The sequence below is a fragment of the Dipodomys spectabilis genome, unplaced genomic scaffold (assembly GCF_019054845.1).
Source record: "Dipodomys spectabilis isolate Male_0828 unplaced genomic scaffold, ASM1905484v1 ptg000240l, whole genome shotgun sequence".
In the NCBI taxonomy this organism is placed as follows: Eukaryota; Metazoa; Chordata; class Mammalia; order Rodentia; family Heteromyidae; genus Dipodomys; species Dipodomys spectabilis.
Window position 1 is genome coordinate 5,055,691 of NW_024870917.1, and position 14,570 is coordinate 5,070,260.

The window sequence follows — 14,570 nt, forward strand, 5'->3', positions numbered from 1 at the left end:
AGGCAGGTTCAGAGAGGTAAGGAGCCACTCCTTTCCCTTCGCAAGTCTTTCTGTGAGCGTGAAAGCAGAGATGTTTATCTGCCTAAGTGCGTGGAGGGACAGGAGGCAACTCAGAACAGCGATGGGCTCAGTTGCTGGGGGAAAAGCAGAATCCGTGTCAGGTCACTTTGAAATAATGTGCCTTTTAGCCCCCCTTTCAATCGCATGGCTAGCACGCACACTGGAGATCAGAGGGTGAGGCTAATCAGAGCAAACCCTTGGGCTGGGTGGCGGTTTCAGGGTCTGTGAAGTGGCTCTTGAAGAGCAGGGAACGCAGGGTTGTTTCCTCAGTGGCCGTCGGCTGGGAATCAGGGGGGAAAAGCTGTCACAGAGAAGGGGTGTCATGTGGGCAGGGTGACCCCAAAGGTCCTGAGTGGGCTCCGCACAGCTGCCTACGGAAATGAGCTCACAGCAAGGGGCCAAGGGTTACCAGCCAGAGAGACGTTCTCCTGGCAGCCACCATAAACATCAGGCACACAGAGAACCAGACTGGAAAGGGGGCGGGGGCAGCTGCTGTCACCTCAGCCATCCCATCCCATCCGCCCAACAAAGGACTCCCAGCCTAGCCATGAAGGAAGCAAAACACAGCCGCAGAGGTGGAGGGCAGGGCTCAAGGTCACAGGGTTTGTAGGTGACAGACATGCAGAGGAAGGTTTTGCCTGGGACCTGGTAGCTGGCTCCCCCCTGCGTCCTGTGGGGGTGGTCTACAGAGGGGCTGGGCCATGCTGGAGGGGAGCTGGGAGCGAGGCTCAGGAAGAGTTCTTGTCCCAACCACGGCAGACCATCAGCACAGCCCTCACAGGCCGCCCATCGCTTCGGTGGTCATTTCTATGTGAGCGCTCGGACTTCAGGGCAGGCGGGTAACAATGGTGGCCACATACATGTCCTTCTCATAGGACGGAAGGGGGATGCCTGGGAAAGACAGTGCGTTGCTATCAAGAAACTTCATGGAGAAAAAAGTGGCCTGTGACCAGCCGTGTTTCTGCAGGAGCCTCTGTGAGGCTCACCGCAGGACAGTAGCTGTGTGCCTGATAATATGGACTTCGCACAGACGCATGTCAATGCGAGACGTAACACAGAGAACACCCACAATCCCCAGCTAGCAGCAATACCACATTGGGTGTTGACACTGACTGAGTGTTTCAATCACGGCCAAGGCCTCTCTGTCCACACTCACTACATTTGGCTCTCCTCGGCCAGCCCTTCCTTCCAACCAATGGCAGCCACCAATCTATTCTCCAGTTCTAGGATTTGTCAATTTATCAGTTTCTCTTAGAGGATTGACCTAGTTTGTTCAGCACAGTTCCCTAGAGATTCATCCAAATTATTATTTTGTGTGTTAATACTTTGTTCCTTATTTATCTATTTATTTATTTATTGTCAGTCATGGGGCTTGAACTCTGGGCCTGGGTACTGTCCCTGTGCTCTTCAGTTCAAGACAAGCACTCTACCACTTGAGCCACAGCACCACTTCTGGCTTTCTGGTGGTTTATTGGAGATAAGAGTCTCTTGGACTTTCCTGCCTGGGCTGGCTTTGAACTGTGATCCTCAGATCTCAGCCTCCTGAGTAGTTAATATTACAGGTATGAGTGCCTGGCTAGTTTGTTCCTTTTGATTGCTGAGTACTATTCCACATTATGGTTAAATCACAGTTGGTTTAAGCAGTTATTTTCTGAAGGATATTTGGGCTGATTTCTGGTTTGGGCCATTACCAATGAAGCTGCTACAAACATTTGTGTACCAGTATTCATGAGGATGTGTTTTCATTTGTGTGGATAATCTCCCAGACATACCATGGGTGGGTTAAATGGGAATTGCACACTTAATGTATTAAAGAATCTGACACACCTTTCTTTGCCATCTCATCCTCTGTGCATCTAGCATTTTTACATACTTGCTAGCACAGAGTGTTTTATTTTTTGTTGTTTTTCAGGATATGATAGGTCCTTGTAGTTCCAAGTTGCATTTCCTATGTGATATTAATGCATGTGTGCATATACAGACACCATAGGTACATATGTGTGTAGATGAATACATACATGCATGTGTATATTCACATGATGTATTTATCCATCAGGGATGTCATTTTCAGGGAAATAGACCTGGTTACAAAAATGAGGTTAAGTGAAGTAAGTCAGCCTCAGAGAGACAAAAGGCTCATGTTTTCTCTCATACATGGAAGTTAGACCTAAATTACAGACATATATAAGAACACAGACAGGGCCATATGTACAACATGTACACAAACAAATATGCCGAGGAGGAGTGCAATAGTGTAACCCTAATGAACAACAATGAATAACAGGAGACTGGAACATGTGTTGTCAGTGTCTGGGTTGGGGTGGGGGGTGGGTCGGGGGTGCCACGGAGGAGTGGCAGACCAATGGGGACAGGAGGGATAGGTGGATCCAGTCATAAAATGTCAGGTGCATATATGAAAATGGAGCCGGGTAACTGGACAGGATGGGTGGGGTTAGCAGAGCAGAAGGAGCCGGAGGGAAGGCTGCCGCAGATTAAGATGCAGTGTGCCAACACTGACTGGTGGGATTGAAACTTGAAGATAATAAAAAAATTTTACATCTCCTCCTTGGTTAAAGTTGTCACATGCCTTTTGTGAACTGTTTTCATATCGGTATATCTTCCTTGGTGACACACTTCTTACGTCTTTGCTCATTTCCTAATTGGATTTCTGTTGGATTTTTGTTTACTGTTCATTCGTCATAGCTCTTTATAATTCTAGATGAGTCCTTCAGCAGATACGTTGCTTGCAATGATTTTCCTCAGGTCAGGAGCTAACATTTCCATTCTTTTATTATAAGCAAGGGTTTTATAAACCAAGATAATTAAATTTTGGTGAGGTCCCATTATCAGTGTTTTTTGTTTTCTTGTATGGCTCATGCTATTTATATCAACTCTTTCTCATACCCTCAGTTTGGGACTATCTCCTGTGATTTTATTTTCCCCTGAAGCTTTATAGTTTTACATTTCCTGTTTAAGCCTCTCTTACATGTTGAGTTTGTTTTCGTGTAAGAACACTGTGAGCTTTAAGTGGATGTTTCTGGTTTGTGCTGGCCCCTGGGCATCTATTGTCTCCACGCCAGTTGATGGACAGCTGAACACTTTCTCTAGGGTTTTAGAGGTTACTTTGAACCATTGCCAAAGTCAATTGGAACCCTTTTGTACAACTATTTAACGTGAAGAAAAGTAGATCAACTATTCCTAGAAACAATCCAGTTGGGCATATTGTTCAAGTTGATCTCTCCTCTTCCTCCTCTTCCTCCTCCTCTTCTGTTCTACTGAGCTATATGTCTAATCCTCTCCTAATACAGTTTTGATTACTATAGCTGTGTAATACATTTTCAAATCTGGTAGGTGGATTCTCCCTCATTTATCATCCGTCTTCAAAATTATGGAGCATTCCAATTTCCTAATTATGTAAGTTCTAGATTTTTTAGAAAATCTCCCTGGACTGCTAGCAGGAATTGCATTAGTCTGTATATCAACTTAGAGAGAGTTGACATTTTTACTAGGTTGAGTCTTCCAATCCATGAATGCAATGTTGTTTCTATATTCTTTGAGTTCTTTTATCTGTTTGGGGGATTTCAATATCTAAGTCTTATATAGTTTGTTAGAATTAAACCTAAGTGTGTTATTTTCTGAGCAGGTATAAATGTACCGCTTCTTAAATTTTGGTTTCCAATCATTCACAGCTAGCTATGTAAATATGATTGTTGTGTGTGTATGTGTGTGTATGTGTGTGCGTGTTGTGTGTGTTGATCTTGTGTGTGTCTTCCTGAACTCACTTGTGTGTTCTAAGAGAGTATTTTTTATAGATTCTTGAGATTTTTCTCCTTAGACCATTGTGTCCTCTTCAAACGGGGACAGTTTTATTTCTTCCTTTGCTATCTCTGTACACCTTTCCTGTTCCGGTGTTTTGTATTTCTTTCCTGATGTATTGTACTGGCTGGAACTTGTTGGCTGTGAACAAGGAGCAGGGCTGAGGGTCCTTGTCCTGTTGTTGTCCTGGGGACAGGCATTTGGTTTTATCATCAAGTATAACATCAGCTTTACTATTTTGCAGGTGCACTTTAACACATTAAGAAGATTTCTTTCTATTTCTTCTTTTCAGGGGGAGTTTTTCACAAGTGGGTGTTGGATTTGTCAAAAGCTTTTTCTACACTAATTGGTGTAATTATGTAATTTCTCTTCTTTGTTAGTAGGGTGGATTACACCGTATGCATCTCTGGACCTCTTGGTCATAGAGTGTAATTCTTTTTACAGCATAGAATTCTACAGCTAACACTTTGCAAAAGGTTTTATATCTGTGCTCATCAGGGATCTTGGACTGTAGTTGTCTTTTTTTTTTATACTGTGTTGTGTCAGGTAATATCTGAATAGTATCTTGGTCCATAAACCTAGTTGGAAAGTGTTTTCTCCTCCTCTGTTTTCTGGAGGAGATTATACAGAGTTGGTGCTAATTCCACTTTAAAGGTTAATTCTCCACACCAGGGCCTGTGGACTTGTTATTTAAGAGTGTTAAAATCACAAACTCAATCTGATAATAGTTATCATGCTGTTGGAATTATTGATCTCGGATCGAGTGGCTCATGGCAGCTCACACTTTTCTGACGACTTGGTTGGATTCACCCCAGCAGTCCGATGTGTGTGGGTGGGGAGGAGTCTCCGGTGAGCCTCCAGGTCCACAGGCTCTGTAGTGATAGCCCCTAGTTCACTGCTGATATTGATTTTTGTCTTTTTGTGTTTTTCCTTCATCAGTCTTTGAAGAGATTCTAAATCAATTTTATTAATCTTGTCCAAGAACAAGGTTTTTTTCCTTTCAATTGATTTTTCTTGTTATTTTTGTTTCCATTTTATTGATTTTCCCCTCTCTTTATTATTTCCTTCCTTCTGCTTGCTTTGGGCTTGCAATACTTTTTTTTTTTTTAAACTAGATTGAAGTAGGAGCTTAGAGAGTTGACTTGAAGCTCTGTCTTTTCTAATGTAAGCACTCAGTGCTATAAATTTCCCTCTCAGCACTGTTTTAGCTGTGTTCCACAGATTTTGAGATGTTTTATTTTCATTCATCAGTATATTTTTTTGGTTACACTTGAGAATTCCCCTTCAACCTCAGAGATGATTGTAAAGCATCTTGTTTGGGCTCTGAGGATGTGTAGTTTTCCTATCTGTTGTCTTTCTGTTGCTGATCTCTGGGTTGATTGTACGGTGGCCTGAGAACTTGCTTGGTCTTAATGCAATGCTTTCATTCTGCTTCGGTTACTTTATGGTGTGGGATAGGGCCTACCTTGGTGTAGCTCTGGATCCAAACAAGGTGAAACAAGAGGCTTACTACAAGAATAATGAACTATACTAAAGAGGAACTGTAAAACACTGTAAGACACAAGGCGGTTTCCTGTGGAGGACCGAGAGGAACCTAAGGAAGGTGGATGTGGAAGGAGATCAGCCATCGTGGAGAGGAGGTGGTGCATCAGTGAGCAGACTGCAGGCTGGCCATTACAGCTGCAGATATGTGCCCTAGGAGCCCAGGTTTCCCAAGCTCATGCATAGCATGATGGGAAGTGGGCTGTGCTTAGTGGACTCTAACCATGGGCAGACGATTGTGCCAGCTGAGGAAACTCCAGGGGAGTAGCAGACCAGCCTGGGCCCCAGGGCGGCCTCAGGCTGGTCTCCTGCAGTGAGGGCTATGGACTGGTGACTTCCAGGCCAAGGCCACCTGGATGCCCAGGGAATGTGTTCTCTTCCCGTGGCTAGGGTGGGTTCTGTGGCACGTCCCGCAGCACACGGATGACCCTCTCCTTGGAAAGTTCAGGAAGTCACTTCTTCCTGCAGTGTTCTGCTAGCAGTCTCTGTTGGGAAAACATGGCTTTGTGCCCACTTTAAGGTGAAAAGCTGTGTGGAATTTGCATTGTTTAACCAGATAGCACATCCTAGAGGTGTGTTGCCAACAGAGAGAGAGAACACAACTACAGAAACCCGTGCTCCTCCTCCTCTCCTGCACCCTGCACCACAGCAGCTCTCCTGGCTCACAAGAGACACGCACCTGTCCCACAAGGGACGGCCCTGACCCCACCCGTCCTCAGAACCAGCGGGCAGAGCCACTGCGTCCTGCCAAGGCTGTGTTTGTCACCCCTCACATACAGCCAAGGTCTTGTTGAATATTCTGCTCCCTAGAGATCAGTTGTCACGCTCGCCTCCAATAACTCGTGTGTAAACCCGAAAAATAAGAAGCAGGAGAAAGAAGTGACAACCAAACATCGTCCATGTACTAATCATAGAAAGCATGCAGCGCCACTGCGCAGCTTTGGCCACTGTGTGACTGGCTGTAAGGCTGTCGGACATCTCTGTGGCTTCCTCTTCAATGGCCACCCCACATTTTCCTCTGCTCAGGTAGCACCTCACTGCTCTGGCATCTTCTTGCCTGGCTTGCCCTGACATGTTTGAGTATTTACTTCTCTTCAAGACCACAGTCATTCTAGTGGGCGCCGTGGGGGCCTCTGTGGAGGGCCACGTGTGGTGGTAAGCTGGCAGCACCATCCCCTCTCAAGAGGACCCGGGTTTCCCCCCAGCAAGTGCCTGTGGCTCTACAAACTGACTTTGTTCTGAAAGCTGGGCAAAAGGCTGCGGGGCTTCGTTGGAGGGTCCAGTCGGATCTCTTGGTTTCTGCACTTAGGGGTTTTCTTTCTGTATGGGGTGAGCACTATTCTGGAAGGCCGCTGCCTGTTTCACTCTGGGGATGCCGCTGTTAGCACTGCCGGCACCGGCCCCCGGGGCTCCTGAGCCTACCTTATCGCTGACCATTCAGCGAGGCCGCTTGGCCCTGTGCTGTTCTGAGGTCTGAGGTCCCATTATCACCTGGCCATGAAGGGGCCGCCTACAGGCAGTGTCCTCGGCAGCCCTCCCCTGCCCAAAGGCAGCAACAAGAGAGCTTCGCAGGGACTCTAGGGCCTTGGCAAGGGGCTTGCTGGTCTTCCTGAGGAACAGAGATGGGGAGACAGGGAGCCAAATGCCCAGCGTTCCTACTGGCCTTCAGACTCCTTTATCCACCCTGCAAGGGAAGCCCTGGCATTTTAACTTAATCAGCTGTTGGCCACCTACCCATCCGGATTGGCATCAACCAGCAAGGAAACTTGGTGCATGTTGGTACCTCTGAGTGTCTACTGGGTAGCACTCGCAGGGATGTGTTCAGTCCAGTCACGGGTGGTGTTTGTTTGCCTCCTTATCAGAAATGTCTTAGGTCTATTTGCACACATTCCTGGCTTCCGGCTAGTGTGGAAGGGCTCCATGTCCTTGGGTGTGCAAGCCGTTTCTTCCCAGGCTGTGGTGAGTGCCTGTTCAGCGGCTGTGCTGGTGATTTGGTGGGGTAGAGGTGGTGGGTTCGGAGAATCGTCGATCTCCACTGGTGTCCTCCTCCAAGGCACACCAACCCCAGCCAAGTGAGATGTTGCCTGGATGAGCAGCAGGATGCTGCTCTTCACAGACTCTGGGGGCTCTGTGCAGCCTGGGGGGGGGGGAATCACAGCAGAGCACACACTACTGCCCTCCCACCCCGCTCCAAAAGATACGCCCATCCCAACTTTAGGATCCAGTGCTTTCCCCACACCCTAAACCCCACAGGAGAAACCTGGCGAGACTGAATCCCCTTGCCGCTTCAAGCCAGCCACGTACACCCGTGTGTCCTCCCTTTGATTTTCATCAAGGCCAGCCCAGCAGCTATGGGCAATCAGGCAGTTTTCGAGGCTGCTGTGGAAGCCATCTGACTCTCAGCCTGTGGCCTGGGGTGGGCGTTAACGGAGCCGAGCTTGTCATTTGCTGTCTGTGAAGTGCTCAAGGACGTTCAGAAAAATCCATTTCATACCACCGTCCTCTTGGCTGCTGCACACAGAACAGAGCCACTTGAGTTCCCAAGGCTCAGGCCTTGGGTGTCACTTCATAAGCGTAGGTGGTGGTTTGATTAATTGTAAGACTGTGGGCTAAAGGCGTGGTATTCCTTATGGACAAGGAACATCAACATCACTCAGCAAGTTCAAAGGCACGGCCACCCAATCCCAAATCCTATGCTTGGGACCAGATCCTGTGTCCAGGACCAAATCAGTAGTGGTGGGTGTCCATTCAGGCGACAGAAACCACATAGAAGGCTACTCTGTGCCAGTGTAACCTAAGAACAATTAACTACAATCAAATAATAACTATATACAATGTGAGAGGGCCAGTAGAATCCTGGGGGGGAGAGAGAGAGTGAGTGAGAGAGAGGAGGGAGGGAGGGAAGGAAGGAGAGAGGGAGAAAAGGGAAAGATAGAGGGAAAGGGAGGGGGGGAGAGACGGGAAGGATGAGCTTGGCTAAGGACCATGCTTCTCCAGTTTAAACCACCCGTGGAGGAGTTGGCTGACTTAGCCAGACTGGAACAGGTCTGCAGGGTCTGGGTTGAGGGCCACCAGCTTCTAGAAGGCAGTGGGAAAGCGAGCATTTGGTAACTGGGGACGTGGGAATGCATCCGTGAGTCTGGACACCAGTGGGGTTTGGACCTCGTGGGCCACAGAGAGGGCTGACCCCTTGCCCTCTTGCCCAATGTCCACCTGTTGAATGCCAGCCTGCCGCTTCTTGAGGTTCATTTAGTGTGCACGCCGAGTCTGTGGGAAGAGGCCACCGCGTCCGCCGCCCGGGAGATGAGCCACCTGGAAGAGTCAGCTCTTCTGGGTCTGGGAATTACATCGGCAGTGGAGACTCCTTCCCCTACCTTCATTTGAACTCAGAGTTGCATCTGTTTGCCATTTGCCTGGATAATTATTGTAATTACATAAAACAACCGTCATCACTGATGATAGAATATTCTGAATTACATTATTTCACATCATAAACAAATCTGTTTATAGCCTGGGAAGCAATTGTAGGTCTCATGGCCATGTAGAGTTTTATTTTATGCATGGTAAGCCGCGGGGAATGGTGACAAAGCTCCGGCAGGGGCTGACCTGGGCTGAGATCTGGTTTTGGGCCGCGTGACCAGCAGCTGAGGTCACGCGCAGTTGGCATTTACCAGAGGAAGGCGGCCAGTCTTGGTGATGGTTTTCTCCCTCACACATGCCCACCTATCTCTAGACTGTACTGCATTAGAGGAGAAGTAGTCACTCTATAATCTAAACAGGCCTCTTCCTTCTCCTTGTCATTTAACCAAGCATGGTACCTCTAGTATCAATAATTTCAGTCCATTTCGAAGCTACACATAGTTCTCCTCACTTTGCAGATGAAGAAACAAAGTCTTAGAGGAACAAAAGATTTGGCTAGAAAGAATCACAAACCTGTTGAGCAAGCCCGCACCTGTGATGCAGTTCCTTCGATACTGAGGGTTATACCTCAAGCATACCACGCATACGCCTACCTGAGGGTCTGCAGTAGTCTCTGTGGTGGTGCCTGAAACTGTCTTCTCCAGCTGCTGGGCTCAGCCCTTTCCAGGTTCCTATGGATGCTATGTAACCCATCCTTTGGAACTGCAGTCCTCGCTTCCTTCCTGCCTCTCTTTCTGTCTGCCTTGCCGTAGGCTCTTACTTTCCCTCACCTGCTCTATCATCTGCATGTATATTTTCCAGCGTGCCACACAAGCTATTTTCAAAAGCTCTTTCATGTCTGTTTTCACAACGAAACACGAGTTCCATAATACATACAAGCTCTTTTATCCACGGACATCCGTCACCCAGAGGAAGATCCCATGCCCCCTGGAAGTGCCATCTTTAAGATGGAAGTCCTGCCTTCCAGTAGCTCCCTTGGTCCCAGGAAAACAGGACACACTCACCCTCAACCCACAACACAGCCCTGCCTCGTGGTGAGTGCTCAGTGACCATTAAAAGAGACCCATCAATGAACTTGACAAGAGGTAGAGACTAAACTAGAATCATTGGCTTGTTTTTATAATAGCCATATTCCTCCCTAATGCCATTTTGAAGAGTCTGAATTCATTCTACCACTTTTAGTTTGAAATATTTTACTAAATCAAATCCAATGCTTTATTTACTCTGTTCCAAGCATTGGAACACAGGTCCTGGACCCAACTTGGCCAGCCGGGCTGTATTATCTAGGCACTCTTATCCACTGTGAGTTCTAGTATGGATCTATGATCTTGTAGACTCTCACTCTCTCTCCACCAAAAAAGCACTTGAGCTAAAATGAGTGTCAAAATGTACACAAATGTTTGAGCTGCAATAGCTCAAGAAACAATAGAAGGTAATTTTTCTGTATATTAAATAAAATTCAAATTAGGAGACTGCATAGGCCTTTCATAGAAATGGGATGAGAAAATCGGATGAAGGTAGCGGTACCCAGCTACCCATGGCGGCCATGAGGCCGCACACTGGCCACAGGCTCCAGTGGGGAAGCGGTCTGTGGTGAGTCCAGACATTGGAATAGCTGAGGAAATGTCACGTGACCATCATTTGCCCCGGGGGTCTCGTGAATGGTGGCTCCTTCCAACACTGGCCAGTCTCAGCTTCGCATCCTTGGAAAAGTGGGTGCTAGCCTAGAAAGCCAGTGGTAAGGCAAACAATCCCCACTGGGTAAGAGGACCTTTGCATTCTTCAGGCAGCAACAGGTAGAAGTTACCCCAGGCAGCTGTCCAACCAACACCCCCAAAATAGTGGCTTCAGATGATAACTGTTCATCTAGCTCATGAATCTGTGGGTCAGAGGTCAGTTGGCTTTGCTGGGTGTCTCTTCTCATCTCAGCTGGACTTACAGCTGGGTGCTGGGACTAGCTGGACCAGGAGAGTGTCCCAATGGGACCCCTTGGGCCTCTCCTCAGCCAGTGGGCTAGCCTCAGCTTGTTCTAGAGACCCAGGTAGCCCAGCTCCAGTGCTGCTTGGATTAGTGGTCTCCCAGGTCTCCGTGGAAGAAACAGCAAAGCCCCTTGCAATGGAGGTGGGGTACTAGATCAAGGCCAGTGTCCATGGTCTAAGAATGAACAGTATTTTCCGGGACCTCCAGCTCAGCCAGTCTGTCCTTCGGTGTGGGAGTTTCTCTTCTGTCCTAGTGTGGTCCGTAGATGTAGGCGGAGTGTAGTTGGTGTACATTATGTCCCAAGTATGTATGCCACGGTCGCAGCTCAGCCCACCCAGGGAGCCCGGGCCCAGAGTCTCATTTCCTGCTGCCATTTCCCCACCAGCCCAGTACTAGGCGCATGGCCAGGTGAGAGAAATCTCAATTTAGTTCTTTATTTGGTTCAACCTGTGAGGTTGACTCTAACGTAGAAAGCCCTGGGAGTTTCTAGAAAACCAAGAGGAGTCACACATGGCTCTGCTCCAGCTGAGTGACGTCCATCCACCTCACACTGGTGGAGATCAGAAAAAGAAAACAAGGAAGGGACAGAACTCGTTTCCCGCAGCTCGCTCTCGCTCCTTCTTTGCTGGGATGCATACATGTAGAGCGCAGCTGTTGAACCCTTGCCGTCCCTGTGTGTGCCAGGTGAGAGTCCGGAGGTTCAAGGTGCTTGCTGTGTCCCACGGATGGGTTAGAGATTTGGACCTGAGAACCCCCCCCCCCAGGCCCTCCACCAGCCGAGGGCAGCCTGACCTCGGCCTTTCTCCTCCACACATCTGCCCACCACTGCCCGTGGACGGGGAAGGAAGCTGGGCCATTTGTGTATGAAAATGAGGCAATTGCACGGGATGCCTGTGAGCTTGGACTTGCTCAAGCTCTCTGCACATCGTGTCTTTGCAAACTCCCTTCTGGCCTGTTCGCTTATCTTAATTTGTTTAAGCAAAACATAATTTCATCACCAAACAAAATTAATTTGGGTGAATCACAGTTGGCGCAATTGTCGTGAAGAGGGCCTTGCTGTTGCCCCAGTGAGCGCAGGGCCGCATGGGGATGGAGTTCTGCTCTAGGAGTGGGGAGCGGCCCCCATCCAGGAACCCCCACCCCTCATGCAGACTCTAGGCCCTTCTTGACTGTGTCAGAGGTTTGGGGTGCTGCTGTACTGTGGGAAAATTCACCACACGTAATATTTAAGTTGTCACTTCGGGTTGGATCCCCGCAGGCTAGATGGAGCCAGCACCTGAGGGGATGTTGACAGGGCTGTTCATGGAGTGGGTGAGGTTAGGGTGTGGAGGCTCCCAGGGCTACTACCACCTCAGAGCCACAGCTGGGACTTCAGGGGACCTCCTGGCAAATGGGTAGCCATAAGTAGGGGACTGAGGGGAACAGAGCCGGCCGCCCACCCCCTCTTCTCCTTTTGGCCTCAGTGTCTCCCAATGAGCAACGCCAGCTGGGGGACCAGAATAGAGAGAAGATCAGTCCCTCTGGGAGGTCTAAACTAGGGGTACCCAGGTAGAGATCTTAGAGAGTACTTCCTGAAGGTGTGAGACCACATATAGTGTCCCTGATATCTGTTCTGAAATGTTAATAGATGTATACTTATTTTAATTGTCCTTAGAGAAACACAACCTTTCCTTTTTAGCAATGATTTTATACCTTCCTCTCCCCCTGCCCCATGCACTATAAGTATTTGCTTTGGTCTCTCCCCACCTCGCAAAGGCCAGACATGCAGCATCACGTCTGGGCCTTGTGTGTCTCTGCTGATAAGGACCAACATCTTTCTATATCCTCCCGTTCTCTTTAGAATTGGTTGGGTTTTTTAAATGTTTTCAGAACTGACCATTTTTAGAGCGGTTTTAGCTACTCAGGAAGCTGAGATCTGAGGATCATAGTTCTAAGTCAACCCAGACCAAAAAGTCTATGAGACTCATCTCCAATTAACCACCAAAAATCTGGAAGTAGAGCTGTGGCTCAAGTGGCACTTTACCAGGTGAAAAAACCAAGCCGAGAGCACAAAGTCCTGAGCTCAAGTCCCAGTACCAGCACACGCACCCACACCATACACCACACACAGAGAAAAGTGCCCACTTAAATCCCTTATTACGAACTCTAGTCTTTCAGTTACTGAGCTGTCTCACTGGTGGTAACTTCACCACAGTGGGTGAGAACGTAGGCACCTAGCTGGGGTCCATGTTTTACATCAAGGTCCACTCTCTTGCGGTACGTTCCTTGTGTGGGGTTTGAGAAAAGTACGGGTATGTGGCCCCCATGACCCTCACGCAGAATGTGCCCCAAACGCCTCCCTGTTATTCGTCATCTCATGGCAACCATGCTCCGTGCTCTGTCTCCACTGTTCCAGCTTTTCCAGAAGGTCATAGAGTTGGGTTCATCCATCGTGCAGATTTTCAGATTGCCTTCTGTCTCTTAGCAGCATGCATTTGAAGTCCCTATGTGTCTTTTTGTGGCTTGACGGCTCATTTCTTTTTATGGCTGAATAATACACCATTGTAGCATGTACTGAAGTCTGTTTATCTGGTCACTGACTGAAGGACACCTTGGGTGGTTCCATGGCTTTTTTGCAGTTATGAATAAAGTTGCTATAAACATCCACCTACAGGTGTTTGTGCAAATGTGAGCCTTCTATTTGTGTAATCATAGCATTGGTCCTTTCTCTTTTTAACCTATTTATTGTTTTTTATGTTCTTGTGCTGGTCCCAGGACTTGAGGACCAGGGTTCTGTCCTTTAGCTTTTTTACTCAAGGCTAGCACTCTACTACTTGATCCACAGCTCCATTTCTGGCTTTTTTTTCTGGTTAAATTGGAGATAAGATTCTCATGGACTTTCCTGCCAGAGCTGGCTTTGAACCATGATCCTCCTATCTCAGCCTCCTGTGTAGTTGGAATTTCAGGCATGAGCCACTGGTGCCCAGATCTTTTTTTTTTTAATTGTGTAGAGAACACGCACCATGACATCTACCTTTCGACTGTTTTGAAGTGTGCCATTCCGGCATTAGGGCATTGAGCAGCGTAGCGTGGTGGTATTCCATGCAGGTTTAACTGTACTCACCTGGCACTTGGGATGGAGAAACTTTAGAAAAGATGTCAGGAGAGCAGCTGGCTCTGGACCCGTTCGGTTCAGAAGCCTCCATCAAGGTAATGTGCTGAGTGTGTTTCTCCATTGCTTCCTCTCCCAGGAGTCTGAAGCTATAAACACATCTGAGATTTTCATGTTTTCTTTTGGCTCAGGGCTGTTTGGGGTCAAGAAAGCTTTGGTCATTGTCATTTCTTTCCCTCTGTTTTCCCTACCTCTCCAACCACCCCTTGTCCAGAAATCTCCCCATTTATATCAAAGAATATGACCAGTCTGGAGAGCCAGGGCAGGTAGGAAAGCTGCTCAGCTGGCAGGTGGAAGGGCAACGGGGCTTCTGTGTGGTAGTCTAGAGGGCAACAGAGTGAGCACTTGAAATGGACTCTCAGTGGTCATTCCCAACCCTAGTTTGTCTTCTCAACCCCTGTCCTCAGTTTGCCCATGAGTTCAACAGGAACGGCACAACATGTACCCTCTCCAAAAGAGCAAAAGAGCTGTCTGCCTGCAGGAAGGGGTCGGCCTCCCGGTCGGCCTGGAGGGGATTTCAGTGAGGCCACACTGATCGTGGGGGTGGGTCAGGGAGGCCCTTCCTCCTCGTTCCCAGCCTGGGGCAGCCGTTCTTGGTCTT

The 14,570-nt window shown here is 48.2% G+C and overlaps 1 protein-coding gene across 3 annotated transcripts in view; it reads left to right on the top strand.

Annotated features, from left to right (window-relative positions):
- The window catches only part of Znf831 (zinc finger protein 831), an 87,153-nt gene that overhangs the window by 974 nt on the left and 71,609 nt on the right, over window positions 1–14,570 (top strand). The window lies entirely within an intron of this gene.